This window comes from Periplaneta americana, chromosome 9 (genome assembly GCF_040183065.1).
Source record: "Periplaneta americana isolate PAMFEO1 chromosome 9, P.americana_PAMFEO1_priV1, whole genome shotgun sequence".
Taxonomy (NCBI): Eukaryota; Metazoa; Arthropoda; class Insecta; order Blattodea; family Blattidae; genus Periplaneta; species Periplaneta americana.
Genome location: NC_091125.1, coordinates 23000618 through 23021273, shown reverse-complemented (window position 1 = coordinate 23021273; position 20656 = coordinate 23000618).

The following is a 20656-nucleotide window of genomic DNA, read 5'->3' as shown; positions in this document are numbered from 1 at the left end:
AAAATACCAAATTAAAAAAAAAACTGGCATTATTTAAGACGACTTAATAAATAATTAGAAACAAATGACAGTCTACGAGAAAGGCAAATAATAGGCTACCATGTTTGATAGATCGGTATAACTCATTTCTTATATTCTGAACTTCTGTTGTCAATAAAGTTATTCGTTCAGGTGATTTTTAGGTATTGTATATAAGAATAAGAAATAAATATTTTATTTAGAATATGTTTTCACAATTAGTGAAGTCTTGTTTTATGTTAACGGTGTAACATGAAGTTGTGAATTTAATTTGAAATTATTTTGTAAAGCGTAAATGTCTTTAGGTAGGCAAATGGTATCCCTCTGGAATCACATCGATGAGTGCCTTGGGTGGAAGGAGTTTCTAAAGCAATTAATTACAGCTGGGGCCTGCAGGTCGAGGGCTTGACGCTCAGTTGTTACCATTCCTCGCTCGGTGGGCAGCTTGTATTGATACGGGCTGGCTGGGTAAGTGGAGATCCGCTGCTGTAAATAAACATGTTTCTCCCCGGAGCTTGAAATTCATTGAAAAACCCCTACCGGATGAGAAGAATATGCATTGAAACATAAGCCTTCTCTTTTCAAACTGTAGTTCTAAATAAAAAACCTTCTTTGCCTTCTCTTGCACATACCATGTATTTATTTTTCCCTCATAGTATTCAGCACCCTTACCTACTTCAACTTGTGTGCACCCTTAGAGAGGGCAAATCTTAATGAATGGCACGCACGAGGGGAGGGAATGGTATAGTTCATATAAAAATATTTCCTTCATGAATAGACATCGAGCAGTCGAGGTTTGGGATAGGTACGCTAAGATATTCATTCTTTGCTTTAGCTAGATGAAAAAGCAACGGTGTAAGTAGTTGAAACATACAAGAAAAGAAACTCATCAATTTTATATCGAGAAGGTTAGGAAAAAGGCTTATTTTTCATTTCCTCCCGTTCCCTCTCTCAACTCAAAGTTCTTTTGTCGCTGTAATGTAAACAGCGGGCGTTACAGAAAAGAACCTCGGACAAAACCAACATCAGCTCAAATTAAAAGCAAACTATCCCAAGATGAGAGCTTTGATGACGGGGTGAAATTTGAGTTTTAGCACGGATACGTGAAATAATTGCAAACTCCGGACAGATACAGAGTGTCTCGAATTTCGGCCATCATCTCTGTCAAAATATCTATTCTCATAATACATTTGTTTGTCAGTTTATTTCACAAAGAGAATCGTCGTTGTTGTCGTCATCCTCGTCGTCATCGTTATCATCATCATAATCATCATCATTATCGTCATCATCATCATCATTATTAACATATTCGTCGGTATTGACATTTTTTTATATTGTTTGGAGTAATTTTTCATCTGACTCATAGTTTAGAACTCTTCCCGCGATCTCTTATTTGATTATTCTAATCTTTGCCATCGTTTGTAATACATTGCCGTCTGACTGCCTTTTACGAATGTAATGTGTTCGATGTGATATTTTGAATCTATGCTATACATATCTATCATTATCACCTTTTAGTTGATGTTTTCTGTTCAGTAATACAATTTGTAATTTCTATAAGGAATCTTATTTCCATGGCTATAATTCATATCAACTAGTGATGACTGAATTGCATTGAATTTCGGGAGGGAGACTATGACCCAGAACTACGACCTTTGAAAACCTCTTGCGTTACCTTCAAAGTTAGGCGCAATCCCAGACCCACACCGGCTGACTACATTAAGGTTCAAGCAGGTAACCCCACTCGTTCTTGTCAGCTCCCACCGTGTGTCGCCAGCATACGTTCGAGGAATGGTGAAATGAAGGAATGTTGTAGATGCCTAATATTGGGAAACGGGAAAACCCCGAGAAAAACCCCAACTTGTTCCCCACAAGTGTCATTCTGGATTTTTCATCGAAAAATCCCGGGTCGTCGCGTCGACATGACAAGCTGAAAGTCTGACCTCTCGACCTCTCAGTTACCGAAAGGGTATCGATTGATTAATTAATTGATTTCACGAGGGTTGGATCATGGATGAATCCGTGCACTTAAGTCATTTAGGCCTATTGTACGCCCTATAATTATGAGATAATTGTTTAACTTCGACGGATCGCCAGGGTGACATTTGTGAATCCAACGCTGACAGGCGGGACAAGATCCCATCATCTACTGAGCACACGCTCTTAGAATATTGAACTCGTACTTCCCTCACACATCACCCCAGCCTATTTTTATTATTGCAGACGATAGATGTAATGAGGGGAAAATGGAGAGTTTTTGTGGAATTAAAGAGGAAAACGGAAGTACACCGAGAAAACCTCCCTGCAACGTTTAGTTTGCTTACCAAAATCTCCATCCAAACCTAACCGGAAACCGAGCCCCGGGCCGCCTGGATGGAAGACTAGCACGCTAGCACTGTAGCTACAAACGCGGCCGTCGCAGGGTTGACTAGTGATGATAGTACATGTAATAACACTTACACTATAACGCCTTCTAAAATAAATTCCATACACATTTATTAAAAATGTTATTTTATTCATATCTTGCAATTCCATTTTATAGAATTTGTAAAAAAAAAAAAAAAAAACTAATAATGTAACAATAACTGAGAAGGACATAATCTTTAGGATATTATACTCGCAGTCACGATTCTAAGGACTTATATCTTTCTCGGCATTGCAGAAAGTTGTGAACTTATATATCAACACAGATACTGTTAATCCATTACATATTGTTATACTGTTATTATTTTTAACTATCTTTTCGTAAGTTTTCTTATAGTTCATAAATACATACACAATCTACGCGAGCCATGCAAGAGTGTCTTGATGTTTTGTTCCTGGTCGGGGGCCGAGCTGAAAACTCTATACATAGGCTACTTAAAACTCCAGTGAATTCGAAATATCCATCTTTCACCTAACATGTAGGCCTACATATGTCTCAAGCTCCGCATAATGAATTCCACCTGAGAGGCACAAACAGTAAGGCATTTGTTTTTTAATAAAATTGTTTTTAAAGTAATTGTTAGTAGCCTATTAATTAATGAAGCTCATGTAGGAGTTGGAACATGAAGAGACTCAGAGTAATTAAATGGCTAACATAGTAAGGACCAAAAATTGATTCCTGGGTTCTAGGAATAGGCGTATACAATTTCTGCCCTAGATTTTTTCTTGTACGCGTTATGGAATGAATTACATACATCCCAAATGTGCTACTCGAACAAGCCGGTTTCACCATCCGCTACACTACGTAGGCCTATTCCTTAGCAAGCTAGCAAATCCAAAACCTCTGGTGATGATCTGCTGTAATATCTTCAGGTTTACCTGAGTTATTTAGTTCCCCGATAAGGATTCGGACATCTTATCTATATTGATTTCTGAGTTCACTGCCATCTACCAACCTTTGAACAAACTACAAGGGACAAGTGCCAAGGTGTGCTCTGTTTTTCAAACGGAGATAATAATGAAAGAAGGATTGTGGAGAGTATTGGTGGGATGACGAGGAAAAACGGGAAAATCCCTAGAAAAAATCCTCGCAACCTTGGCTTTGTCAATCACGATAAGAACTTTTCCATCGCCAGTATTTGAATTCGGATCTACTTTTGTGTAAATGAGCTTCCTAGTCAAACATCTGTCAGCAAAACTCTTAGATACCGGAGAAAGAGTCCTGAAGAACTGCCGAAGGTTTCAAGTCCCGTAATTTCTTATGTAACTATTATGTAAGAGATGTCTACGAATTTTTCTACCTGAAAATGAAACACCTAAAATGTTACACAGTCGCTAACTATAATAGGTATACTGTGTAGTGAAGTGGCAGGTATATACTAAAAATAGATAAGATAAATAATTTCGAGGGAAAAATTGCTCCGGGGCCGGGTATCGAACCTGGGACCTTTGATTAAACGTACCAACGCTCTACCAACTGAGCTAGCCGGGAACTCTACCAGATACCGGTCCAATTTTTCCCTCTATATCCACAGACCTCAAAGTGGGCTGCCAACCGTCAATTAATCAACATTGAGTGCACACTAACGCTGTGTGACTTAAATTGTGGTTTTCTGTGAACGTACAGTGACGCATATTATGCAAATCAATCTTTCAGATAAAGTTGATTTGAATAATTTCGAGGGAAAAATTGTTCCGGGACCGGATATCGAACCCGGAACCATTGGTTAAACGTACCAACTGAGCTATCCGGGAACTCTACCACACACGGATCCAATTTTCCCTCTATATCCACAGACCTCAAAGTGGGCTGACAACCGTCAAGCAATCAACATTGAGTGCACACTAACTCTTTGTGACTTAAATTGTGGTTTTCTGTTAACGAACAGTGACGCATATTAGGCAAATCAATCTTTCAGTATAACTAACTCCCTGCAAAGTTGATCTGAATAATTTCGAGGGAAATTGGGCAATAGGTAAGATGTTGCTCTCTCTTGCTGTAGATGATTAAAGGTAGATGAAACTGTTAGGTATACATCAAGTGAATTAGAAACTCTCATTTGAAGCAGCTACTTTGCGAAACTAACAAAGGGTGTCGCGACATTTTTAATAAAATCCGTAACAATTTGAGTGGTTTTAAGAGTGGATTCCAACAAAGCATTTAATAGCGAGCCATTTCTTTTAAATAAACTTTAAAAACTTATTGTTAGGTTTCTCTACGATGCAACCGTTAGCAGCTTGTATTCCGTCATCAAGCTTAGTGAATGAGAATATAAAACATACTGTAGCAGACTAGTATGTATGAGATCTTTGTTTCAAATATCTGAAATTTCACTTCTGCTTGTAGTTCTTTTTTGTACTTTTCAACAATACTAATTTTGGTTATTACGTAAATACTTAATTTACCAATAAACTTACTGTATTTCCTTTTACGAAATGAAAATGAATAATATAAGGATAATAAGATGCCTCAAGAAGAATGGGTTACAACAACTTTTTTACGTAGATGAAGCGATTATTTGATAAAGGGAACGAAATTTGTCACATCTCTACTTTTAAAAGTCAATCTCTGGAAAAATCGATGGAACTGATGTAACATACTGTTTTATCCACTTACATTTCTCTGATGGCACCATTTCCACGTATTGCAATATTGACAATATATTTCCCTTCCTATCACAAATGATTCTTCGACTTCCTCCTCTTCTATAAAATAAATATCGTCTGGACCGCCTATTCTGTCACTGTTAGCAAAAAAACCTCAACTTCAGCACTCAATTTCCTTTCACTTAGGTTGTCGAACATTCCGCCCTTTTTATCTGCAGAATCCTCGTCACATACAATATGCTTTATGAAGAATGCTCCAATTTTTAATTTCTTAATTCCAAAAGTATTTCATATACGGTCATGCACATTCATTTTGTTGCATGTACTCTCTTTTAAATGTCTCCATTTTACTGTTAGTAGCAAAAGAACAAAAAATGAGTGACAACATAATATTATTAGCCAAACGTTACCATATGATAACGTAAGAAACAATGTTTTATATCCACAAAAATGTTATGGTTAGGAAACTCTTGTGCTTGATGTACACGAATATACAATCAACAATAAGTAAAATATTACAACAAACATTACAATCAAATTAATCAAAGTAACTAATAATTGAGGGGCCCAATGGAAAAGGGACTCATGCCACATTCCTGTTAATTTTTAATTTCTTCGATAATCCGACAGATCTGGGACCCCTTTTATGAACTTCCAGTCTTGTGGCATATGTCTACCGGACATGGTAAGCATTTATAAATGCCTCTTCTTCACTTGAAGAGAGAGAATCTCAGTGGAATAATTGCTTCTACAACATTTAGTTTTTGTAGCATGGGTCTCTTTTTCACTGAGGCCCCCAGTTATCTTATTTCTAGTTGCTCTCCAAAATTGCTGCTGAGAAAACAAAATCTAAATTGCACATTTGCTCATGCCCAGCTGATACAATAATTTGTGATTTCACAGTATAATAAGAAATCACGTAGCTTAATAAGATTCTCAGAGAAAAATTCCACTTTTATTAATTAATGACACGTGTGAAGCAAGTTATATTGCTTATTGAAGTGCGTTAGCATTTTATGGTAGCGCTAGGTTAAAACGGGTACACTGTATATAATTTATATTGCTTTATACACCATATTTCATAAACATTTTAGGGATTACAAACCTTTATTGCAAGTAAACTACGGAATTTATGTTAATGAAACTAGTCTAGAACGAACTGAAAGCTCAAACAGTTAGTGCGAATATGTTTCGTTAAGACGAGAGTTCACATTTCTGCCGCTAGGCCGTTTCGTTTTGTTCAGCTGAAGCTCGTATTCCGCTGCCGCTAGGTTGTCACTGTCATTGTTTTGTTCATCTGCAGTTGAAGGTCGTATTCCGCTGATGCTAGGCAGTCACTCACATTGCTACGCGTGTAAAGAAATCGTTGTGCGTTTTGGAATATCACACTACTAAGTCAGTGATTACTATCCAATGTGAATTTCGTATAAAGTTCGAAAAGGACCCATACAGTGCTACTAACGCGTTAGATAAGACGAGCATTTGAAAATGATTAGTAACTAATGCTGTGACCACCAAGATAACCAGACTTCACACCGTGTGACTCCTTTCTTGTGGGGTTGTAATCAAAGAAAGGGAATTCGTCCCACCGATACCGCGTGATATCGCAGGCCTACGGGAGCGTATCGTCGCAGAGATTAACGCTATCGACAAGTTTGTGTTGATGCAAGTGTGGCAAGAAATAGAGCATCGTGTGGATATATGTCAGCCATGGTAGACACATGGAACATTAGTGTAAAAAAACTGTTTGAGTTCCTCGTTCGTTCTGGACTGGTTTCATTCACGTAAGTTCAATAGTTTACTTGCAATGAAGTTTTATAAACGCTCAGATCTTTATGAAACACGGTGTATTAACTTTAAATTGTTAGTAATTTAATTACCATTAATATTGTATATTGTTATACCTTGTCATTTTGGCAACCTGTAAATTCAGAATGTTGGTTTGCAATAAAGTATTATTATTATTATTATTATTATTATTATTATTATTATTATTATTATTATTATTATTATTATTATTTTGTTTCATCCGGATGTCTATGCTCTTCTTTGATTTAAGGGAGTAAATCCAGTTATCACCATTCTATCAGGACTAAATAACCTAGTATTTTATAGAGCTTTACTAAATGACCGAATAATAGAAGAATTTAGTAACGTGGCTCTTCTTTACAGTGTAATAATGTAATGTAATGAAATCTGCTACGTTAATTAACTTTGAATTGTTATTCCTTCGAAACATTTAACTATAATAGAGTAAATAAGATCACTGTCTCTTAGTGCAGATATACATATCCAATTTTAGTTGATTATATGAAATTTGTAGTGAATAAAAGTGATGGAGGGAAGTTTCCTTCGAATACAAGTTTACAAGTTATCATTATTTCATATCTCTGACGAATGTAGTTCAAAAGCAGAATTAAACAAAGCATTTAAGCTTGAATCTTAAGACTTTGACTGCCATGCTTGTGGCGTTTTATACTGATATAAATGCTGAATAGCTTCATTAATTAAATAAAGTAGCATGTTACGTGGAAGACATTTCACATGTTTTTAAATAATCCAGAATAACGACAAGTTCCTTGATTTATCTATATTCAGAAGCGTGTTTCATTTAGATTTCTAGGGATGTTTGTATAAAGGGTATTCTATTTCCAAAGGAGACGGATTTTCAAGACTCGTTCAAAAGTATAAGACACCTTTATCTGATGTTAGCTCGGCGTTCTGCAGACGACAAGGGGTTGTGAGAGGAGATGAGAAGCTTGGTTACGGAGGAGAAGCTGCGTCTAGATAAGGAAACCCGAGAAGGTAGCTACTGTAGCTATAGATATAGAGAACTATAAAGATGCACGTGGGCCGAGCGAGGATGGATGTTGACTTAGTAAATACACCATCTCATTTCGCATGTGTTTGGATGAATGAGTCAAGTACTTGCAATTAGGAAGCCAGTCCTAATTTGCTGACTTGCTGCAGGTTTTAGCTCTTTCCTTACCCAACTGTATATCACTGTGTGTTTTAATTATATGTAAAAATCCGTACAACCAAATCTGTTTAGCAGGTAACAGCACAACTGAATTTTATGTTGCAACAGCTTTATCTGTAATGTTAAGTTAAACGAACCTATTCAGATGAAAATTTGTTCTATATTTTCTTATCTTTCTATAGGGAAGTAAAACAAAGAAACTTACCTATCTGCAAATTAAAATCGTTCTACTTGGGGAAATGAAGTTCTACGACAAATTTTAGAATAATTTGTCAATTTTAAGAGCAAAATTATGATACTTCGACACAATTCACCAATCCTTAGATATTGGATTTAAATATAGGGATACGATTTTGGGAGTTTTTTTTTTTTTTTTTTTTGACGATTCAAATCCACACATAGGCTTCATCATCATGATCTATCTCAGGTTATCTATTCTTGACTAACCTAAACGTAAGGATAAAAGAAACCGGGACAAATTTTCTATTTGACATGACAGATAAAACAGTCGTCATCAAGACGAACACGTAGGGCTGCCAGATTTGATTTAAGGGAACAGGAAAGATTTTTACAAAAGATAAGAAACATGTTTGCAAAATTCCTATGGATGTAGTTCCATATAATTGATTACTTAAGGCGTACAATCATTACCATTAACTCAATTTTGGACATTTAACATTATGAAATATATTTACAGAACCCGTATCTTAGCCTGCATATACATTTGTATAATACTTACAAATAGCTTTTAAGGAACCCGGAGGTTCTTTGCCGCAATCACATAAGCTCGCCATCGGCCCCTATCCTGTGCAAGATTAATCCATTCTCTATCATCATATCCCACCTCCCTCAAATCCATTTTTATATTACCCTCCCATCTACGTCTCGGCAACCCCAAAGGTATCTTTCCCTCCGGCGTCCCAACTAATACTCTATATGCATTTCTGGATTCGCCCTTACGTGCTACATGCCCTCCTCATCTCAAACGTCTGGATTCAATGTTCCTAATTATGTCAGGCGAAGAATACAATCCGTGCAGTTCTGCGTTGTGTAACTTTCTCCATTCTCCTGTAACTTCATCACTCTTAGCCTCAAATATTTTCATAAGAACCTAATTCTCAAACACCCTTAATCTCTGTTCCTCTCTCAAAGTGAGAGTCCAAGCTTCAAAATCCTACAGAACAACCGGTAATATAACTGTTTTATAAATTCTAACTTTCAGATTTTTTGACAGCAGACTAGATGAAAAAAGCTTCTCAACCGAATAATAACACGCATTTCCCAAATTTATTCTGAGTTTAATTTTCTCTCGACTGTCATTTATATTTGTTACTGTTGCTCCAAGATATTTGAATTTTTCCACCTCTTCGAAGATAAAACACCAGTTTTTATATTTCCAATTCGTAGAATATTCTGGTCACGAGACATAACCATAAACTTTGTCTGTTCGAGATTTACTTCCATACCTATCGCTTTACTTGCCTCAAGTAAAACTTCCGTGTTTTCCCTAATCGTTTGTGGATTTTCTCCTAACATATTCACGTCATCCACATAGAGAAGCTGATGTAACGCGTTCAATCCCAGACACTCTCTGTATCCTGAACTTTCCTAACGGCATATTCTAGAGTGAAGTTAAAAAGTAAAGATGATAGTGCATCTCCTTGCTTTAGCCGGCAGTGAATTGGTAAAAACATCAGGCAGAAGCTGACGTATAGGGACTCTGCTGTAAGTTTCAGTGAGATACATTTTAATTAATCGAACTAGTTTGTTTGGAATACCAAATTCAATAAGAATGTTATATACAATTGCTGTCTTAACCGAGTCATAAGCTTATGCCTTTTTGAAATCTATGAATAACTGATATACTATACCCTTAAACTCCCCTTTTTTCTCCGATATCTGTCGAATACTAAAAATCTGATCAGTAGTCGATCTATTATGCCTGAACCCGCATTGATGATCCCCAATAATTTCATCTGCATACGGAGTTAGGGTAAGGTTGCTATCAATGGGCTGGTTCCTTCGATGGGCCGGCTCGGTTTCTCCATTTGTATTGACAATAGGCACACTCTGGTGGCTGTTTGGTGTACTTTGGGTTGCCAAAGTGTCGTCATATTAGTTGTGAATTGCTCGACGCAGACACAAAGCAGCAGTGAAAGAAGGTAAGATTTTCACGTTTTTCTTCTAATTGACTAATGCAATGAAGGAAGCATTTCTGTCAACTATGAAACCTGTATACATTTCTACAGACAGTGTCTGAAAGTACGATGAATTCTCGTTATTTAGTCATATTTACATTATAAATTTAGTTACTGTGAACGGAGACAGGATCATGTTAAACGATGCAGTGCTAGTTGCTTTCAATGAGCCACTCCGAGTTGCTATGAAAGGGCTAGTGGCCCAATGATGGAGACCGTACCCGCGCGCACTTTCGTGACTACTATTTCGAATTAGTTAACAAAGAGACGTACTAGCTGATTTAATACGTGTATAATGTAAATGAATGACTAGTTATTCATTCATATATTATGAATATATTCTTTCCTAAATGCCGTCAAAAATGAAATATGGTCAGTGGCAGGAAGATGATATGTGTCGTGCTTTAGCTGCAGTACGAAATGGTGACATGGGTGTCAATGAGGCCGCCAGAACATAATATAGTGTGCCCAGGGTAACATTATAAAGACATTTAGCGGGCAAGAATTATTTTGCTGTTGAACATAAAAAATTATAGATAGCATAGCTGATCATCCCGTAGAAGTGGAAAATGAACTTGTTGCTCATGTTCTCTGAGGAATTTATGTTGGTATTAAACCAAGGGATCTGCGCTTGCTAGCATTTGATATAGCAGAAAGCAACGAAATCCTTCATATATTCAGTAAAGAAAAGAGAACAGCCGGAAAGAAATGGTATTATGCATTTAAGAGGAGACATCCCCAACTTAACTTGCGTCAACCAGAGTCAACCTCTTTTGTTCGAGCTAAGAGGTTTGATAAAGAAAACGTGTCACTATTTTGACAGGTTGCAGAAAATTGTTGATGTAAACCAACTCGATTCAACGCGAGTATTCAACGTTGTTGAGACTGGTTTATCAACTGTGTAAAAGAAACCTGGAAAGGTGTTTGCCTTCAAAAGTAAAAGAGCAGTGGAGAAAGAGGTTCCACTACTACTCCAGTTTGCTGTCAGTATGTTCCACCACTGATCATCTACCAACGTTCTCATTCCGGGGAAGGGTTAGAAGGTGGAGCTCCACCGGGAACAATTTTTTGCTTATAATCCTGAAAGTGGATACATTAATAAAGATGTATTTGTTAGGTGGTTAAGGCATTTCATCGACACTGTTCGTCCTTCAAAGGAAAGATAAGTCTTGCTTCTTACTGATGGACATTCAACTCACACCAGAAACCTCGATGCTCTAGATATTGCTCGAGAGAATGGGGTCATCATGCTGGAACTTCCAGGACACACTACTCATAGGTTGCAATCACTGGACGTGTCGTGTTTTAAGCATTTGAATAAGCAAACCTGAAGTTGTTACACATTTTCATATTCCACGACTGTCTGGTAAATCGTATGGACTGGCGGCAACAATAGGAACTGCAGTGAATGGATTTGCAAAAGCAGGAGTTTGATCAGTCAACAGGGATGTGTTCCAAAATTGCCATTTTGTGGCAGCGATGCAGTTTGAAACAAATGATGTTCCCGTTATAGAAGCTTGTACAATTAATCTGTCAATGAAAAAATTCCAGAACCAAATAGGCCTAATACCAAGATTTCATAAAAAGGGAGCAATAACATCTGGAAGTCAAGATAGTTTAGAATCTCTTCCAGGTGATGCAGCAACATTGGCACCAAAATTGCATTTCTCCTTGGGTGAAATTTCTCCTATACCAAACAAAATTCCTCTCGAAAGAAGTGCAAATAAAGCTCAGAAAAGATAATGATTACGAGTAGTCCGCACAAGCAGAGACTGGAAGATGTAAAACGCAAACAACTGAAAGGAGACGTTTTGAAAATTCTGCACCGGAGAAGTCAGCTCAAACCAAACTTTCATCTTCTTCAAATAGTTCAACGAGATGTAATTCTAACAAGGAGTCATGGTATTGTGGCATCTGTTGCAATAACATAAATGAAGATATGATTCACTGCCTGTCATGTAACGAGTGGGTTCATGAGAATTGTGCTGGTGTTACAAAAGGAGCCAAAGTGTTCTATTGTGAAAACTGTGACTAAAGTGTGACAATATTTTATAAAAGTTTTGTTTTGTTTTCTCTCATCTTAGCTCCTATGAACAAAATTGAATTCATGGTTTTCGTTGCACGTTCTTTTTCAAGTTTTTCAATTCTTTATTTGGTCAGCCAACGAGAGAAGAAGGACAGAGTTTAGAGTTAAATAATGGTATTCAATTGTCTTGATATGTTTTGTTTTCAGTGTATATAAATTGTTGTTTTATTTGATTAGCCCTTAAACTATGGTTATTTTGAAATGTTTTAGTTCTGTTTAATCACACTATAGAACAAATAGGGCCTAAAGTGTTTTCTTTTTATATCTGTACGATCGTAAATCATTTGAGAAAAAAATGCTGAAGATCTTAGCCTGATTACAAACTAACAATGATGTATTTCGTTTTCTTGTGTTAATGAAATATCTGAAGATTTTTTAAGTGCCCTAGTGGTCTTGGTTGGGATCGAATACATGTTCTGTGATTCCATATGACAACAAACTACTCCTATTAATGCCGAAGATATTGTGTATTGTTATTTATTTAGATGTGGGTTGTTATTTAACAATATTATTCTGCAGCCCATTCATGGAAACTACCTGGCCAAACGAAGGAAACGAGTCTCCTTCATTTGGCAGATGATGCTTATTTTTATTTCCCAAATATTTCATTAACACCGAATACTTATAACTTCTATTTGTAGCGTAGTGAAATACAGAAGGTAATATTTAAGTTTGCTTGAAAAAAGAAAAAAAAATATTACTTCATCCGAGGATATTATATCAGATTTCTTTTAAGTGGCCCATTGATAGCAACCTTACCCCAATCTTCGTACAAAATTTTGTACGACGTCAACAAAATTGATATTCCTCGAAAGATACTACAGTTAGTCTTGTCCCCTTTCCATTGTTCTGGTACAATTTCCTTTGCCCAAATAGTAAGTACAAGCTTATAAATTTCGCTAGATAATGCGCTCCAATCCTCTTGTATTAATTCTGCTGGAATTTGATCGATGCCTGGAGACTGGTATAAATGGCTCGGCCGTTTGTATAATAATAATAATAATAATAATAATAATAATAATAATAATAATAATAATAATAATAATAATAATAATGCCAATCATAATTAAGAAAACCCAAAGAATTGCTGACATAAAACATATTTAAGAGATGATTTGGAAGCCTGAAGTAATTTTTTTTTATTCTTCAAGATAAATCCTCTACAAAACTGAAGTTGAAAAGTACTTGTATTTGGAAATTACAAACAAATGTCTACAATATAATACAGTTTTACTGTTTAGAGTTTATTGAAAAGATGTTATCTGTATGGTAATATTTTACGCTTTATTATGCTACATTGGGGTAAACTAGGGTCTGTTGGACAGTCGGGTATGTTGGACACTCTGTACTTTAACGTGTTACCTCGCCACTTGTGGGCACCACATTCTGCTAGAAGTCAATGACGGAAGTAGCCCCACTCGTGGCTACTTCCGTCATTAACATGAACCTAAAAAATTCTGGCAAGTTATAAATGAAGCTACAGATGTAAATGTACAAAATAAACATCCAATAAAGGAGTTAAAAAACGATAAGGGTGAAATATTAAATTGCAGAAAAGAGATTGCAAACGAATTTAATAATTATTTTTCAGAGATAGGACACAAAGTTACTTCTAACATTAATAAGTCAAATTTTAACTCTTCTCTACAAAATGAGACACAAAATGAACATTTAGCTTCCTCCATGTTTCTTTTCCCTGTAACTGAAGATGAAATTATTATTTTGGTTAAGAAGTTAAAAAATAATGTCGCTCCTGGTATAGATGGAATTAAGAATAATACTTTCAAAATTATTATCAAATATATATTAAAACCCATGGTTCATATTTTTAACTTATGTTTTGTGCAAGGTATATTCCCAGATGTTTTGAAATGTGCCATAGTAATTCCAATATACAAATCTGGAGATAAAAATAATTTAAATAACTATAGACCTATATCTTTACTTCCAACATTTTCCAAATTGCTTGAAAAATGTTTAAAGAATAGATTAATAAATTATTTAGAAAAACATAAAATCCTCTCTAAAAATCAGTTTGGTTTCCGCAATAATATTTCTACTGATGATGCTCTTATTAATGTCACTGGAAAAATTATCAATGAACTAGATATCGGAAACAAATGTTTGGGTATTTTCTTGGATCTACGGAAAGCTTTTGACACTATCAATCATAATTTACTTTTGGACAAACTACATACTATTGGAGTTAGAGGTATAGTTTTAAAATTATTCCAACCATATTTTAGTAACAGAAGGCAAATGACCAAAATTGAAGATCAATTTAGTGAATACAAATATATTGATATAGGTGTACCGCAAGGAACAATTTTGGGGCCTATTTTATTTCTAATATATGTTAATGATCTGCTAAATATAAATTTAGAAAAATTTAATGGAACTATATATTCATATGCGGATGATACAGTAGTCATTTTCAGTGGTTTTTCTTGGCAGGAAGCATATAGAAATGCTAATATAGGTGCTAACATTGTTAAAAAATGGCTTAATTCCAACTTCCTTTCTTTAAATATATCTAAATCAACTTTAGTTCCTTTTTCGTTAACAGCTGCCAGTGCTCAAAATTTAAAATTTAGCGATAAATATAGACTAATAATACACAGTGAAAATTGTTTAGATCCCAAAAGTTGTAAATGTCCACCTTTGAAAGAAGCCACGTATGTCAAATATCTGGGTATCATTAATGATCAGAATTTAAAATGGCCTCATCACATTACTTATCTTTGTAAGAGGCTTCGTAAAACAATTTATAAATTCGTTAATCTTCGATGCTACTTAGCTATTAGAGTTCTACGAAATGTTTATTTGGCCATTATTCAGTCTATCATTCAATATGGTATTATTGTTTGGGGTGGAAGTACAAAAATTAATCTTAGTCCGTTAAATTTACTACAAAAACGAATAATTAAAATTTGTTTGAAGAAACGTTTCGATTATTCAACTAAATTAATTTATTCTGAATTTAATGTATTTAATATTGAACAAATTTATAAGTATACGCTGTTAAAATTTTATCACAAAAATCGTAATAAGTTTGTATTACAGACACACAATTATGACACAAGACGAAATATTAATTCAACATTAGTAGAACCTAAATGTCTCACATCTGCTGGTCTAAAGCATAGCATTAATTTTGGCCCTCGGTTGTACAATGCTTTAACTAAATTACACCCAGAACTTCTAACCCACTAACATATAACAAGAAAATTAGAAACGTGTTAATATCTTCAATTTGATTAAATAAATTTATAGCCTATGTGTATGAATTAATCAACCTATATTATATTTGTATTCTATAATTTTGAAATATATATTAGTCCTACTTTTCACGTGCGATATTATTCTTCTATAGTGTTAATATTATATTATATAATTCCATTGCCGCTGTAATTATATTTTAGTTCCTATTTTATTTTACTTATTTATTTATATTATTATTTTTTATTTTAATATTATATCTGAACTGCGACCGAGCACGAGCGCTGCTCATTCGGTCTCAAATTTTGTTAATACTACTGTATCTTCTTTTTATATTGCTTGTATTATTTTATTTGTATTTCTCTTTGTTTGTTTTGTAATTATATTTCTTTATTCTGTATATTTGAAATAAATAAAATAAATAAATAAAAAAAGTGATCGTGCTTCATTTAATTTAGGATATTCCCTATTATTATTATTATTATTATTATTATTATTATTATTATTATTATTATTATTATTACTATTATTATTATTAATTATTGTCAGTATTAATTACTTGTATTAATTATTGGTATTATTATTAACTGTATTTTTAATTAATAAGTTTATTATTGTCATTATTGAGTGTAATTAGTTACCACTGCCACTGGGTACATACCCATTGCAGTGTGAATAAATACATACATATATAGTTTCTCTGAGAACTGCAAAGAGAGATCTTGTATCAAAATCGATTGAGGGAAAGGAATTTCTAAAGACTGGTGGTGGTGCAGTTTATTTTGATTGTTGTAACAAAGACGTAAGTACGTGTGTATTTTGGGGCGCGCGATAATGTCGCGGTTAAGGCATAACCTGCAAAGGTGGAAGGTAGCAGGTTAGATTTCTGATGGAGTCATGGTCATGCGGAAATGCAAAAAGTCTCACTTTGTCCCAAATTTCTTAGCTTGAATGCACATCACTTCTCGCGACCTAGAAAGAACATTTTCTGTGTTCAAGAACGTGCTTCCGATAAACTCATGGGCTAAAGCAAAGAAAGTTTTGAGAAATTATTTGTAGTACGTTGTTTCAAAAGAAAATAAAAATGTAACATAATGCAGAACTCAATTTTAATACTGTATATTTTTACTATTTTCTCGCTTCATTGAGCATCTTTTGTCATATGATAGTGCATGAATGCATACATGTTTAAGATTTGATAGCGCTTGGAATTCCGAGCTCTAGTAATAACTTATAAACATCAGAGACATGTGACCCGATCTTAAATAAGTAATGCATTTTTCGTATTAATGGTATGAGAATAACTTATTATCACGTATTCTGATTCCAAACACAGAAAAAGTTAAGATTTGTTGATCAGTTTGTTATTGTTAAGATCTGCTTACAGCCTACACAGCTAATTTTTCTTTACAATGTGTAATTCTCGTGGAACTTGAGGTAATAGCATTAACTTATATAATACAGTCCTATTATTATTATTATTATTATTATTATTATTATTATTATTATTATTATTATTATTATTATTATTATTATTATTCTATCTGATGCTTCCCCAATTCACTGCGGGCTAAAGCAGGGAGATGCACTATCACCTTTAATTTTTAACTTCGCTCTAGAATATGCCATTAGGAAAGTTCAGGATAACAGGCAGGGTTTGGAATTGAACGGGTTACATCAGCTTCTTTTCTATGCGGATGACGTGAATATGTTAGGAGAAAATCGACAAACGATTAGGGAAAACGCGGAAATTCTACTTGAAGCAAGTAAAGCGATAGGATTGGAAGTAAATCCCGAAAAGACTAAGTATATGATTATGTCTCGTGACAAGAATATTGTACGAAATGGAACTATAAAAATTGGAGATTAATCCTTCGAAGAGGTGGAAAAATTCAAATATCTTGGAGCAACAGTAACAAATATAAATGACACTCGGAAGGAAATTAAACTCAGAATAAATTTGGGAAATGCCTGTTATTATTCGGTTGAGAAGCTTTTATCATCCAGTCTGCTGTCAAAAAATCTGAAAGTTAGAATTTATAAAACAGTTATATTACCTTTCGTTCTGTATGGTTGTGAAACTTGGACTCTCACTTTGCGAGAGGAACAGAGATTAAGGATGTTTGAGAATAAGTTTCTTAGGAAAATATTTGAGGCTAAGAGGGATGAAGTTACAGGAGAATGGAGGAAGTTACACAAAACAGAACTGCACGCATTGTATTCTTCACCTGACATAATTAGGAACATTAAATCCAGACGTTTGAGATGGGCAGGGCATGTAGCACGTATGGGCGAATCCAGAAATGCATATAGAATGTTAGTTGGGAGGCCGGAGGGAAAAAGACCTTTGGGGAGGCCGAGACGTGGATGGGATATTAAAATGGATATGAGGGAGGTGGGATATGATGGTAGAGGCTTGATTAATCTTGCTCAGAGTAGGGACCAATGGCGAGCTTATGTGAGGCCGGCAATGAACCTGCTGGTTCCTTAAAAGCCAGTAAGTAAGTAAGTATTATTATTATTATTATTATTATTATTATTATTATTATTATTATTATTAGTAGTAGTAGTAGTAGTAGTAGTAGTAGTAGTAGTAGTAATAGTAGTAGTAGTAATTAGTAGTAAGAGCAATAGTAGGAGTAGTATCAGTAATAGTATTTGGGAAGTAACTGTTCAGGGTTAGAATAACGTTATTTTACAACTGGTAATATAAATTACTTTATGACTGTACGGTTACTTTCCCTTCTGTTTTTATCGACCTGTATAGCTTTGCTCACAGCACTCTCTACAACTACCAGTAATGGAATATAATTTAAACTTGGTCAAAGCATTTCCTTTTTTGATACGAAAAAAAGTCCGAAGGCTAGCACTGCAGTCTGTGGAAGGCTTATTGTGCCTTGCAGGTTCTATATTTGGAATGATTGTGAGTCAGGTGTGTGGTGTCATCGGAAGATTCAGCCTGAACGTTTTATGATTCCAGTTGACTTCCACTAGAGTGTTCTTCCATTCCCCAAAACCGTACTACGCCACCTCAGACTGATGCCATCTGTACGCCACTCATAATACTACACCACGCCACGCCGCATGGTTTTGGGTGAATATTATTGAAGTAATGATAATGAATGTTGAAATGGAGAGCGGCAGTGGAATTAAGAAGGGCAGCAGGAGAACTCCGAGAGAAACTCATAGGGCCGTATTCATAGACATTCTTAGCGCGGGATTCCGGTGGATGATCAGCGAACTAACGTTTTTCGTATTCATAAACCAGCGTTAGCGATATGATATGAATCCCGTACAAGTAACCAGTCGATAGCAGGGGCTAGTTTAGCACGCTCATAGCGCGGACTAGCGAAATGTCTATGAATAGCACCCATAGGAACCTTGGCTTTGTCTATCAGTAATCAAGCAATAAAATCAAGCACTACTTTAGGTTCTTTCACGAGGATCCTTAAAGAGTAAAGTAATATCATTTTTCAATTAAATTAATGACTGCTGATACCACTCTCTCTCATTGTTCTAAATTTAGAAATATTACACAATCACTTGCTCTGTAAAACGATCGCCTTAGAAGTCTCATAGTTGGTTCTCTGTAAATTTGATGTAAAGTAACAACATTCCTTTCCTTTGTGCAGTAATGGTGATAATCTCTGTGAGTTATGAAGAGGTAGCAAATGATTAGAGAGAAAACGTGTACATTCTAAGGAAACTTGCACCAGTACCTTATTGTCAACTACGAAACCCACTTCGACTCCGTGTGTTTGGAATTCGTGTCTGACATAAAAGTCGATGCTCTAGCTGTTGTCTTAAGATCTATTAATACCATCAGTTATATAGGCCTAATTCACCAAGCAAAGAAACCTTTAAAAAGTGAAGTCAAAAACCACCTCGTTTCAAAGTTTGCACATAAATTAATAATTAGTATAAGAACAGTCCATAAATCCTGTAAGGGCATAGGCTTCTTGTAACGCTAGCCAGGGCTAGCTCGATTACTCTCAAATCACGAGCCAATTCAATTACGATTTTTGCCTATTCTTCCTGCCTCTGATTAATTTCTTTCTCTCCGTTTGTGCATTGAGCTATCACACTACATTCCATTTTCAAACTTTATTTACACTATACATTGATCCGTCATTCACATCTTTACCATATGAGACACAGAGCAAATCCAAGTACTATGAGACTCAAATTTCAGTACCTGCTTTCAAGCCGTTTGCTCGGTCATTCATATTTACATTGCTATGATTTGAAGCGCTCTTTTTTTTTCCAGACTTTTCCAGTCTTCTCGATGTGTAGCAGTTTTGGACCATACTACTTCTGCTTGTCTCTCTGAACAGATCTGACCAACGCCGCTTCGGTGTGTGCTAGCTGAGAATAGGGAAATAAATTAATAATACTATCAATAAAATCCTCAAAATCTAGCTTACTATACCAGTTTTAAGGCGCAATAAATAAATAAATAAATAAATGAATAAATAAATAAATAAATATAAATAAATAAATAAATAAATAAATAATTTGTTCCTTTAGTAGCCTATATTATTAATCTATTTACTTGCCCCTAGCAAAGTGACACCTTACAACAGTAGAAAGCTAGTGAGATGGTCTTTAGTCCAGGAGGTCTGGGTTCGGTCCCCGGCCAGATCGTGATGGAATTTTTGGTGCAGAAAGAGACGTTGTAGAGGGGTTTTCTAGGGGTACTCCTGATTCCTTCTATCATTCAACCAATATTTTCTCCTCAATTCATCCGTCATTTACAACAGTTAAAAATAGGCTCGATTGAAGTCTTGGAGATTTTACGGGTTTCCGATACTGATATAGGAAAGGCATGGGACTTCAGGCCCTGGGAAGGCCTGTTATTAGACCTACTGACTTGTCCGAGATTGGGACCTGACAACCTGACTCTATCAGGACTGAGGCAAGGTGACCAACCTGTCAGCTTCGAATTTATGAATATCAAGCAGATCATCTTTTAGATTTGAACAATCATAGCACAATGGGACTAAACAAACTTGAGTGCAAGGATTCTTCCTGGATCCTGCTCTCTGAAAATTGAATATAACAATATAACAGCTTCAACTATTCGGTTGTCTTACTGTTATTGTTAATTGTTTACTTTGCTTTCCA